At 39.8% G+C, this 13,259-nt stretch overlaps 1 protein-coding gene across 3 annotated transcripts in view; it reads left to right on the top strand.

Moving 5' to 3' along the window:
* LOC132394084 (ubiquilin-1-like) overlaps positions 1-13,259 on the top strand; it is a 47,296-nt gene that overhangs the window by 7,920 nt on the left and 26,117 nt on the right. The window lies entirely within an intron of this gene.

Raw genomic sequence — 13,259 nt, 5'->3', positions numbered from 1 at the left:
CACCTCGAGCCTATTCTGCTAATTACTGCATTAAGCCCACTACTCTACATTTGTGACTGTGGCTAAGCGCAGCTCAAGCATCATCTATAAATTCACAGATAACACTGTAGAACTTTGTGACTAAAGCTTGCAAGAGTCATTTTATAGCTTTTCCATTACGAGCAAACCAAAAGCAGTCACCTTACCTTGACGTCATTAAGTCAGACACCTTCCCTTAAAGTGAACACAACAACTCAATGACAATGTTTTCCAATTATGTAGAACAGTTTCTATTATGAACAATATTTGTCACCTGTGACCCATTATATTCCCCTCGGCTCCGCTGCTGTTGTTGAAGTCCCAGATGGCAACGGGGGAGTGTACGGGAGTGCAATAGATTGGTTGGTTGAGTGGAATTGCATCAACAACCTTGCACAATGTCAGCAAGACTAAGAAATTCATTGTGGACTTTAGGAAGGGGAAGTTGGAAAAATATGCACCAGTCTTCACAGAGGCGTCAAAGGTGAAAAGGTTGAAAAGCTTTAAGTTCTTGGTTGACGACATCTCAGAATCTATCCTGGGTGCAACACTTTGATGAAATTATGAAAATGACATGCTGGTGGCTGTACTACTTAAAGAGTTTGAGGAGATTATGTTACAAAAAATCTTGCAAATCTCTATAGATGTATGATGTGGAGAGAATTCTGACTGTTAATATCACAGCCTTGTATGGAGGCTCCAGTGTACAGGATTGCAAAGAGCTTCATAGGGTTGTAGACTCAGCCAGCTTCATGTGCTGATTCTTCCCCACCATCAAAGACATCTTCAAGAGACAGTGTCTCAGGAAGGCAGTGTCCTTCATTAAGGACCCTCACCATCTACGACATGCCCTTTTCTTACTCTCATCAGGGAGCAGGTACAGGAGCCTGAAGATCCCCTTCAGTGATGGCTGCCTCCTCTCTACCATCAGATTTATTATTCCATTTGCTTTGAATGGTTTATTTATTTTTGCAACTTTATATGCAAAATAAATTTTGCATTATATATGACAGTGATAATAAAGCTGATTCTGATGTTGAAGCTTTTTAAAACTGTTGGTTCAAATTAGAGGATTCATTTTCAGAGTTCAGAACAGAAGAGTTACTTAAGATCTGAAAATTGGGTTAGGGTTTTGTGTGTGTATGTTTGAGAAATTTTCATTTAAGTTTCTAAATGGATATAATATACATAGAATGATAGTTTTCTACAATGTAATTAAGAATGAAGACTAAACTAGTTGGTTTTTAGATGTCTTTTGCTACTTTAGAGTAGTACTTAATTGTGATGTATCCTTCAATTTTGTGTTATGCTGCTTATGGTTGGGGGAGGATGATGTATGAATAATTATAATTTGTTATGGTATAGAAGGCACTTTCCAGCATTTCCTTGATTGAGGCAGTGTGCAGACTTGTATTTTTTTAATATTAATTACTGGAACCTTTTTTATTTTTGGCTCATTAAACATTGGTTTAGCATGACACTATTACAACTCGGGGTGCAGAGTTTAATCCTGGTGTCCTCAAGGTGTCTTTATATGTTGTGCCTTTGGAATGCGTGGCTTTTCTTTGGTTATTCTGGTTTCCTTCCACAGACTAAAGATGTATCGGGAAGGTTAATTGGTCATTGTAAGTTGTCCGGTAATTAAGTTAGGGTTAAGTCAGGGTTGTCGAATGCCACTGAGTGGTGCAGCCTTGAAGGGCCAATTTTGTGTTGTATTTCTAAATAAATAGTGTTATTTAATGGCAAACCAACCAGAGCAAAGCCTTTAGCTAATATTCTTCAATCTACATCAACCTGTCTCTTTTTTAATACTTCACTTTAATGTATGGTACTGGTAGTCAATGATCTTTAAGATTTTATCCCCCCAGCTTTTAAATCTGTAAATTTCTTTTTAGTCCAACCTAGTTTTTGTTTTCTTCTATTTCTACACACTTATTGCTTTTGAAAGTCTGATTCTATTCTAGCTTTTGCCTCCCAATTTTGATGTTTTTGTGCGTGATGTGAATAACATTTCTAAACTATTTAAGTTAGATAAGGATTGAAAAACAAGTCCAATGTGTTGCATTGGAATGTTTTTGGAACATTTGTTTAAATCTTGTGAGACATGATCTGATCAGTTTTGTATTGGGTTCACTAGTTGTTCCTAAGTTAAAATTTGTGAAATTGATCTGGAGTTTGTAAAAGTCATTGATGTAAAATTAAGAGTAATATTTCATTAGAATGACTTAATATTGATAATCAGATAGACTCAGTACCAAGCACTTGTGTTTGTGGTAGGTTGACCACTTTTCATTTACTGATCTAGGCTCATGTCTCACTCCAGTACTTCAATTCATTGGTGTGTCAGCACTTAAAGTGCTGAGTTCCTGGATTTCAAGTAAGATGTTAGAATGAAAGGCCTCGTGACATTTAAACAGAAAATGATTTGTAGTGTACACGATATCTGTAGAAAAGAAACTAATTCACTTTGAGGTCAAAGTCCTCATTGGAAAAGAATACATGTAAATGAATGCAAGGGTCATTGCAGTATTTGAACACAAGCAGGGAGATTTCCCACTGATCGTTATTACCACTGGGGAGGAAGTACATGAGCCTGAAGACCTACACTCAATGACCCAGAACAGTCCTCGAACCCATGATCACTACTTTGATATTTTTTTCTTTAACTTTTACTTTTATAGTTTAATTTTGTCTTTACGCTGCATTGCTGCTGCAACAAATTTCATGTATTATCAGTGATAGCAAGTCTGATTCTGGCCAGCATTTATAATGCACATAGCTAATTTACTTCAGCTACTATCTAGATGCTTTCTGTATGGAGAATAGTAGGCAGAGGTTTTTGCTTAACATGTTGTAAGAAATTCAAAAAATGTTTTGGTGTGAAGTAGTTTGAGATATCCTGAGAATGCTAGATCACTTATTCTGTCCACTTTTTCTTCTGTCAGGAATCAGAAACTAATGTAAAACTAGAAACCCAAAAGTAGGATTTTTTAAATATATAAAAAGGGTTTCTGAGTATAAAATTCCTCTTTTCACAGCTTTAAAATGTTAGGAATTAATGTTTTGAAAGTCATTTGGTAGGTGATCTTAGAGCTTGACCTCACAAGTATGTCAACAGTTTCGTTTTTGCGTAATGAAATACGGGACGAAGGCTAAAACCCAATGTAGGTTTTCCAGTTTGAATCAATTTATTCTGGATAGCTTTTGTATCTGATGTAACAGTACATGTCAGTTAGTGTTTTGTTCTGTATGAGTTTGGCTCAGTTGGTCACAGTCTCCTCTAAATTGGACTGTGTAGCATTGGAGCTTGACTTTACAGGATGCAACTTGGAATGAGAGTTGCACTGCAACAACATCCATCTAATTTCCTTCTGCCTAATACACTGGTTTGGATCCTGTTTGGTAAAACTTTGCTTGGCTGACATTTTCCTTTTTTGCAACTGTAAGAAAATAGTTTCAGATAATTAATTTTGGTGCCTCTTGACTGTATTTACCAGCTGTCTTAAAGTGGCGCATTAACACTAGAAATATTCAGCAGGTCAGGCCACAATATTGAATTCTATGACTTTTGAGTAATTTGATTTCTCTGTCTGTCATCAGTAGTCCATCTGTGAATTTTGGCTCAACTTGTTTAGTTATTTTTCCTGGAAATGGAAGGACGTTCCAAACATAACTTCCTGCCACATCTTCCTGCTCTGCATTTTGCAGCTCCCACATTCTATGTTCTTCCTCTCTAACTATTCCCATGCATTTACTGGATAACCTTGTACACAGTTGATACGCATGTTACTGAAGTTTTGGAGGCATCTCCACCCACCGTGCAGTTTAATGGTTTTCTTCCTTTCTATTTATTTATCTATATCTATATCTACATGCACACCCCCCCCCCCAACCCTGGGGGGAAAACCACAGGGTTTCCTCCAAACTCCTTGCAGGCAGTGGTGGGAATTGAACCGGGGTCACTGGTACTGTGAAGTGTTCTGCTAACCACTATGCTACTGTGCTGCCCTGCTTCACAATTCTTTCAAAGGGTGGTAGACCAGAAACATGAATTCTTAATTCTCTGGCCTGCTGGGTATTTTCAACACTTTTTTTGCTTTTAATTGTATTAAAAATTGTAGATTTCCAACATTTACTTTTTTTTTAATTTATAATGCTTATGTTGCTTTAATGAAAGTCAAAGTTTTAGTTGCTTGCGAGGAGAGTAGTAAAAGTTGCAGTATCTGTTTTCCATGGTGCTGTGGATTTGGAAACAACTGTTTTCCTCTAAGTGCAAACAATAGTACAAAATTTGCTGTAGGGAAGAATTGTATTATTTCAAAGTAAGTGCTGGACATATCTGTTGAAGGGAAGTATGTAATACAATGAAACAGGATTCTTTTGTATTCAACTATGTTTAATTCACTCCATTTGGTAAAAGTTTAAAATACAGTATTTTAGTGGAAGTTAGGACAAAATACTTCATGCTAGTTATAACTTTTTAAAACAAGGATTTTTAAAAATTGTGGCATTTAGTGATTAATCTGCTCTGAAGATTAGAGGATGCACGAGTTGTTTTGTGATGCAGAGGCATAATCTAGTTAAATGAAGTGGGTTTGCTTTGCTTTGGTTGAGGGGAAATGTGTGATAAACTTTTTAATCCTACATTTCATTTTTAGAAATGTAAGTGATGAACTAATGAGCATTATTTGCATCATTTCTAAGTTTAATCATTTATTATCAAAGTACACGTATGTCACCATACACAACCGAGATTCATTTTCTTATGGGCATAATACATTCAATAATCATAATAGAATCAATGAAAGACTGTACCAACTGGACGTACAACACAGTGTGCAAGAGACGACAAACTGCAAATATGAAAAGAAGGACATAATAAATAACCAATAAATATCGAACGTGAGATGAACAGTCCATAGAAGTTAGTCCATAGGTTGTGGGAACATTTCAGTGATGGGGCGAGTGAAGTTATCCTCTTTTGTTCAAGAGCTTGATGGTTGAGATTTAATAACTGTTCCTGAATCTGCTGGTGTGAGTCCTGAGGCTCCTATATCACTTTCCTGATGGCAGCAGTAAGAAGAGAGTATGACCTGGGTGATGGGGGTCCCTAATAATGGATGCTGCTTTCCTGTGACAATGCTCTGTGTAGATGTACTTGTTGGTGGGAGGGCTTTATCCGTAATGGACTGGGTCATAGCCACTACTTAGTTTTTTTTTAGAATTTTAAGGGCATTGGTATTTCCATAACAGGCTGTGATGTAGCTTGTCCACTACACAGCAAAGGAAGTTTTTCAAAGTTTTAGATGTCATGCTGAATCTTTACAAACTCTCAAAGAAGTGAAGGAGCTGCCGTGCTTTCATTGTAATTGCACATGTATGCTGGGCCCAGGACAGGTGCTCTGAAATGAAAACACCAAGGAATTTAAAGTTGTTTTCCCTCCCCCTCCACCTCTGAGCCCCTGATGAGGACTGGCTCACAGATCTCTGGTTTCCTCCTCCTGAAGTCAATAATCAGCTCCTCGGTCTCGCTGACATTGAGTAAGAGTTGTTGTAGCACCAGTCAGCCAGATTTTCTGCCTCCTTACTATATGCTGATTCATCACCACTTTGATTCAGCCTACGGCAATGGTGTTGTCAGCAAATTGAATGTGGTATTAGAGCTCTGCTTAGCCGCACAGTCATAAGTATAAAGCGAGTAGAGCAAGGGGCTAAGCACACAGCCTTGTGGTGCACCTGTGCTGATAGAGATTGTGGAGAAGATGTTGCCAATCTAAACTGACTGGGGTCTGCAAGTGAGGAAATTGAGGATCCAATTGCACAAGGAGGTATTGAAGCCAAAGTCTACTGCAGACTTTGTAGTTTACTTCCAGTCTGGAATGTTTATTCATTTTATCTGTACTTGGTAAGGCAGAAGAGCTTCCATAAACAATTTGTGAAAATGACTGGGATTATTGTTGTTACATGTAATACATATTGTCATCCTCCTAAGGGCAGATATTCAGTTTTCAGGAACCATTATTATCACCATGTTTTTAGGGTACCAACAAAACAAGAGGAAAACATACACGTTGCAGCAATCTAATCCTCTGCTTTAAATTTTATAACCACTGACTATTTATACAAATGTGCAGTTAAAAATGGGTCTTCCGACCAATTACTTTGCTGGATTGTACTTGAAGTAGAGGGAGCATTACTTAATGTTCAAATTGCTACATCTGTGTAGGATTCATAGTAGTATAGAGAGGAAAGTCTGTACGGAGATAGGTTTGTTACAGGCCATAACCTTAGGTCTAAATGTTGGATTAATTAATATCTGCTTTTTCAGGTATGAATTACACAAAAATTGATTTGGTAATGATTTCTAGGCAAAATCTCAAAATTGGACTGGGCATTTCTGCTAGGAGATTTGACTACACAGCATCACCCACATTTAATGATATAATAATGGCAGCAGTACACCAGTGGGTCCCCTGCTGACTAAAATTTTGCCTTTTGTATTGACAGAATGTTGGTCATAAAAAAGCAACAGAAATCTGTTAATCTGTCTAATGAGATATGAAGTTCAGGCTGAAATGACAGCAAAAAATCCTGGTTATATTCTGCAGGTCAGATAGCATTTAACCACAGGCTTTGCCTGATCTATAAATCTTCAACATTTAATGTTTTTGTTTCAGATTTTCAGTATCTATAACTTCTGAGATTTAAAGACTCTACATTGTGATAGTACTCTACTGTGAGGAACATTTGCCAGCCTCATTCTCCAATGCTTATTTGCAACCATTGACTGTTTTTGAGCAATGTGATCATCCTGCATCTTGCTGTGTGTGGGTGCAGGACTCCTTCAAGCAAGTAATCAAATGGTGCGGGAGGTGGTCAGACATTCCAAGTTCAGAGACTCAAAGTATATTTATTATTAATGTATGTGTGTAGTATGTAACCCTGAGATTCATTTTCCCGCAGACAGCCACGAAACAAAGAAACATTATGGAACCCGTTGGAAGAAAGCACCTAACACACAGAATATTACACATGAAACTGCAGAGTCCTTGAAATAGACCAGGAATGTTCAGTGTAGTTCAGTTTAGTGCTGTATCATTTGTTGACAGCAGCAGAACCCGCCCGCTCCTGATCAAAATTGTGCAAAATATCAAGTTTTTAAAAAAGAGTAACTGGAAACACACATAACATGAAATGCAGAGTCCTCTAAAAATCAGTTTAATCCTGGTCAAACATTGTTCAAGACCTAAGACTCCTGCACTTTTCCAGCAGCAGTGAACTAGAGTGAGACCAGTCAAATTCAGGCTTGCCTTCCACTTTCGTCCTTGTTTATTTCGATCTTGCTTGACACCTTAATCGCCAAGTTGGTCGAGTATTGAAGCAGATTGTGAGTTTGTGCTCTGCCATTAGGCTGCACACTCTGTTCTCAACCACACTGAATTCCCTCAGAGACAGCAAAATCACCAGGTCGTTCAGTCAGCCCAAAAACACATTATCAAAATGTAAATTACAGCCTCCAATCACATACAGATTAGTGGTGGAAGTATTATTTGAAAGAAGAAATCATGCACTCATTTCCTTTATTTTCCTTCACTGCCATGGCAAGCCTTTTGTATAGTTGGTTTCTACGATCCGTAAGCAGAAACCTTGTAAGGTTTGATGAAGCTCTGTGACAAGGCAAAAAGCAGCAATCATGAGCTGCTTGTGTACCTGCTGGAAAAGCACACCTCATAATTAAAATAGGAAATATTCAGATGTCTTTCTGCACTATTGAACAATGAGTGAGTACTGGAACTGATATATTAGCACATTAAAATGGGTCCAATCATATTTCCAGGCAATGGAGTGAGCAAGTTAGTGAATTGTAAGTGTTACAGCTTGTCCAAGAAATTGTGTTAAGAATAAACCCAGCAATTACAGATCTGTCCATTCAACTCCTATTTTTGGCAGAAAGCTTTTAGAAAAACTAATCAAGTACAACTTTATTCACAGTTACTTGGTTGAGCATCAGTTTGTTAATGAAACTGCCTTAGGTTTATAAATGGAAATCTCCATTGCTTTCTAGAGAATTATTTCATTTTCAATGGTGACCCCTTACTCTGAAACTAAGCCTAGATTCTCCCAAGGAGGGTGAGGATACTCGTTTTTTGGCATCTACTCTATCAATATGTTGTGGCGACCCATTTCCTGGCGCATCCGAACCGACTCACAATTAGATAGCCTACGGGGGTTTGCGAGCACAGAGCTTTGGAGTCTCTGCGCCATGGGGGGCTGGTTGACAGAGGCTTAAAAGTGAGGCTGAAGTTTTCGAATAAAGTTTTTTCTTCGACTGCAGTTACCGACTCCGTGTCGTAATTTTAGCGCTGCGTGTAGCACACCGCTACAATGTACTCTTTCCCCTTTACTCCTCCCCCTGAAATGCTTGTATGGTTCAAGGTATCTTTTGGTTCTTCTAAACTCCAAGGGAGTATATGCCTGGTGTGTTGTAAAAGAAAAGCGTTTTAGGAATCTGTAACTTCCCCCAAATCTCTAAAATTTAGTAGTAGTTAATGGGAGGAATAGTTCATAGAATTAATAGAGAATGGGATTGCTGTGTGAACAGGCATGGGCTCAGTGGGCTGTAATGTCGCCCTCCTACGTCAAGGAAATGTGAAAATGCCAGCTCCCAGAAGTCGTCCATGAGTCTCATGGCTCTGCGACTCTCTTGTGGCTGTAAACTTCCCTTTTATTATTATTTGTTTATTTACACTGAGGCAAATAATAGTGTTGTTACCTTAGCAGTACATCATTGGGATATTGGATAAAACCAGAGCAGCTAAGTGAATTCCATCACAGGGAGAATGTGCAAACTCCTTAGAAACAAGACTGGAGGTCAGGGTTAAACCTGTGCAAAGAGTGGTCCTATTATGCCAATGCTTTAGACTCTAAATTATGTCAGTTGTAAAAAGGTGCTGGTGTTCTGAATGAAATATTAACAGTAATTAAATGGTCAATTCGAACCTTTAATGTTTTGAAATTACGATCAGAACACTTTAGCATTTACAATAAAATGCTTTATGTTACAGGTGATACAGTTGAAAGAACTGCACCTTCCAGTTCCAGTGACTGTAGTTCAATTCAGCTATGTCTATGTAGAGTTTACACATTCCCTCTGTGTCCACTTGGGCATCCTCCCCAAATCTGCAAATCCCCCAGCCCCCCCCCCCCACCCCATCCATTCCGCCCATTTCTTCTCACTTCCCAAATCTGTGCTGTTGATAGCTTAATTGGCCATGGTAAATTTGCCCTGTTGAGTGGCAGAATCTAAATGTATTTGAGAAGTGGGAAGAACAGGTTACAGGAAAGATTCGTGAGGGTTGGAATTGCTCTGAGAACCAGCATAGACTCAATGGATTGAATGACTTTCTATTTCTTAAGGAATGTTGTTGCATGAAAATGCAAGCATATTTGTACTCTAATTGTATTTCTGCCCTGTTCTGGTTTCTCTGGGAGACATCTTAAAGTTTCTGCTAGATTTTGCATTTGTCTTCCCTAGCACTGATCCAACCTGCAAGATAACCTTTAGGGAATCCTGCACATAGGCTACCAAGCCCCCTGCATCTCTTTTTTTTAATTTTCTCCATTTAGAAAATAGTTTAAAGCTTTATTCCTTCTACCAATGTGCATAACCATACACTTCCTTACACTCTATATCATCTGCCGCTTCTTTGCACATTCCCCCAATCTGCGGCAAACTTGGCTACGAGGCCATCAATTTCATCATTCAAGTCATTGACACATAACATTAAGGACACATAATGGAAGCAGTCCCAACACTGACCCTTGCGGAACACCACTAATCAGCAGCAGCAGTCCCCTTTATTCCCATTCTTTGCCTCCTGCCATTCTGCCAATCTTCCATCCATGCTAGTATCTTTCCTGTAATACCATGAACTCTAATCTTGTTAAGCAGCCTCGTGCAGTACCTTGTCAAAGGCTTTATGACAAATTCAAGTAAACAACATCCACTGACCCTCCTTTGTCTATTCAGCCTGTTATTTGTGAATCAGAATCATGAACTTGCATCCATCATCATGAAGTGTTTCGAGAGGCTCGTCATGAGGCATATCAAGACCCTGCTGCCCCCCTCACTGGACCCCCTGCAGTTTGTGCACCGTCCCAACCGCTCAACAGACGATGCCATTGCCACCACCCTCCACCTGGCCCTAACCCACCTGGACAAAGAAGACACATACTTTCGGATGCTGTTCATAGACTTTAGTTCAGCATTCTACACAATCATCCCTCAGAAACTGATTGGAAAGCTGAGCCTATTGGGCCTGAACACCTCCCTCTGCAACTGGATCTTAGACTTCCTGACTGGGAGGTCTCAGTCAGTCCGGATCGGGAGCAGCATCTCCAACACCATCACACTGAGCACGGTGGCTCCCCAGGGTCGCGTGCTCAGTCCACTGCTATTCACTCTGCTCACCCACAACTGTGCTGCAACACAGCTCGAACCATATCATCAAGTTCACCGATGACCCGACCGTGGTGGGTCTCATCAGCAAGAACGACGAGTCAGTTTACAGAGAGGAGGTGCAGCGGCTAACGGACTGGTGCAGAGCCAGCAACCTGTCTGTTAATGTGAACAAAACAAAAGAGATGGTTGTTGACTCCAGGAGGGCATGGAGTGACCACTCCCCGCTGAACATCGACGGCTCCTCGGTAGAGATCGTAAACAGCACCAAATTTCTTGGTGTTCACCTGGCAGAGAATCTCATCTGGTCCCTCAACACCAGCTCCATAGCAAAGAAAGCCCAGCAGTGTCTCTGCTTTTTGTGAAAGCTGAGGAAAGTCCATCTCCCACCCCACATCCTCATCACATTCCACAGGGGTTGCATTGAGAGCGTCCTGAGCAACTGCATCACTACCTGGTTCGGAAATTATGCCATCTCGGATCACAAGACCCTGCAGCAGATAGTGAGGTCAGCTGAAAAGATCACTGAGGTCTCTCTTCCCGCCATCACGGACATTTACACTACACGCTGCATCTGCAAAGGAAACAGCATTATGAAGGACCCCCATGTACCCGTCATACAATCTCTTCTCCCTCCTGCCGTCTAGGAAAAGGTTCCGAAGCATTTGGGCTCTTACGACCAGACTATATAACAGTTTCTTCTCCCAAGCTATCAGACTCCTCAATACCCAAAGCCTGGACTGACACCTTGCCCAACTGGCCTGTTTATTATTTATTGTAATGCCGGTACTGTTTTTGTGCACTTTATGCAGTCCAGTGTAGCTCTGTAGTCTAGTATAGCTTTGTGTATTTTTTTGTTACGTAGTTCAGTCTAGTTTTTGTACTATGTCAAGTAAGCCATGGTCCTGAAAAACATCTCATTTTTACTATGTACTGTACCAGCAGTTATGGTCGAAATGACAATAAAAGTTGACTTGATGAAATGTGAGCAGTACAATGCAATACATGATAATATAGGGAAAAAGTAAACCAATTACAGTGTTTATATATGTATGTTAAATAGTTAATATACCAATGTTTTTCAAAGAATTCCGACAAATTTGTCAGGCAAGGTTTCCCCTTACGGAAACTATGCTGACTTTGTCTTTTTTTATTATGTGCCTCCAAGTACCTTGATATCATATCCTTAATAACGGACTTGAACATCTTCACTGTCACTGAAGGCAGACTAACTGTCCTGTAATTTCCTTTTTTCTACCTCCCTCCCTTTTTAAGATGTAGAGTGACATTTGCAATTTTTCAGTCTTCTGGATCCATTCAAAATTATAGTGATTATTAAAAGATTACTGTTAGTGCCTCCACAACCTCTTCAGCTACCCTGGGATGTAATCCATCTGGTCCAGGTAATTTATCTATCTTTAGACCTTGGAGGCTTTCCAAGCACTTTCTCCTCAGTAATAGAATCTACACTCTCTTCTTCCCCCAACACTCTTGAATTACTGGCATTCTGCCAGTGTCTTCCATGCTGAAGACTAACACAAAATATTTAAGCTTGTCCCCTATTTCTGTTCTGCCATCGTCCCTACTAGTGACCCCTTCCAATCAAATTTAGCCAACCCCCCTCTTATGCCTCTGTAATTGTTTTTACTCTACTGTAATACTAATACATCTGACTTTATCTTGTTCCCTTCAAACTGCAGTGTGAATTCTGTCATATTTTGATCACTGTCTCCTCAGGATTCCTTTACCTTAAGCTTCCAGATCAAATCTGGTTCATTACACAACACCCAATCCAGAATTGCCTTTCCCCCAATGGGCTCATCCACAAGCTGTAGATTTCAGGGCATTCTACAGATTCTCCCCTGGGATCCAGCACCAACCTGTTCTCTTAATCTACCTACATATTGAAATCTCCCAACACTATTGTAACATTGCCCCTGTTACATGCCTTTTCTATCTCCCATTGTGATTTGTATCCTACATCCTGGCTACTCGAGGGACGCTGTATATAACTAACATCAATGTATTTTTATCCTTGCAGTTTCTGAACTCCTACCATAAGGATTCTACATCTTCCAATCCTGTGTCACCTCTTTCTAAGGATTTGATTTCAATTTTTACCAATACCCCACCCCCTCTGCTTGTCCATTCAATACAAGGTGTATCCTTGGATGTTAAGCTCTCAACTATGATCTTCATTCAGCCAAGATTTGCTGATGCCCACCGCGTCATACCTACCAGTCACTGTGTGTTATAAGATAATCTACCTTATTTTGTATACTGCACACATTCAAATAACACCTCCAGTTCTGTACTCATAATCATTTTCCATTTTGCCCCCATCTTCTACTTCAACTCATCCCACTGACTGCAATTTTGTCCTATCGTCTGCCTGTCCTTCCTCACAGTCTCACTATATACTGCATCTTCAGTCACTCCATCCTCAGCCCTATCATTCCAGTTCCCACCTCCCCGTTAAATTGGTTTGATATCTTTGCTTGATGTTGATATCTGTAGAATATGGTGGACATAGCAGTTCTAAAATCAAACAGATGTACTCTTACTTTTGGCTACACAATGCATGCAGTGTTAAATGGTATGTGCAAAAGTGGTGGCAAGTGAGTGTGTCTGTAATCCACATGCTTATTTCAGGCCCCCCTCTCTCATTTTTGGAGCAAGTTCCCATTATGGATTTTGTGTCTACCAGTGTATCAGCAATGCTATTTGTTCAGATCATTTACCTGGGTTAACATTGTTCAGGATCAGTTCTGAATGCCTATGT

Source organism: Hypanus sabinus, chromosome 5, assembly GCF_030144855.1.
Source record: "Hypanus sabinus isolate sHypSab1 chromosome 5, sHypSab1.hap1, whole genome shotgun sequence".
NCBI classification, from domain to species: Eukaryota; Metazoa; Chordata; class Chondrichthyes; order Myliobatiformes; family Dasyatidae; genus Hypanus; species Hypanus sabinus.
The sequence above is the reverse complement of the archived record's forward strand: the minus strand, read 5'-3'. Positions and strand labels throughout refer to the sequence as shown.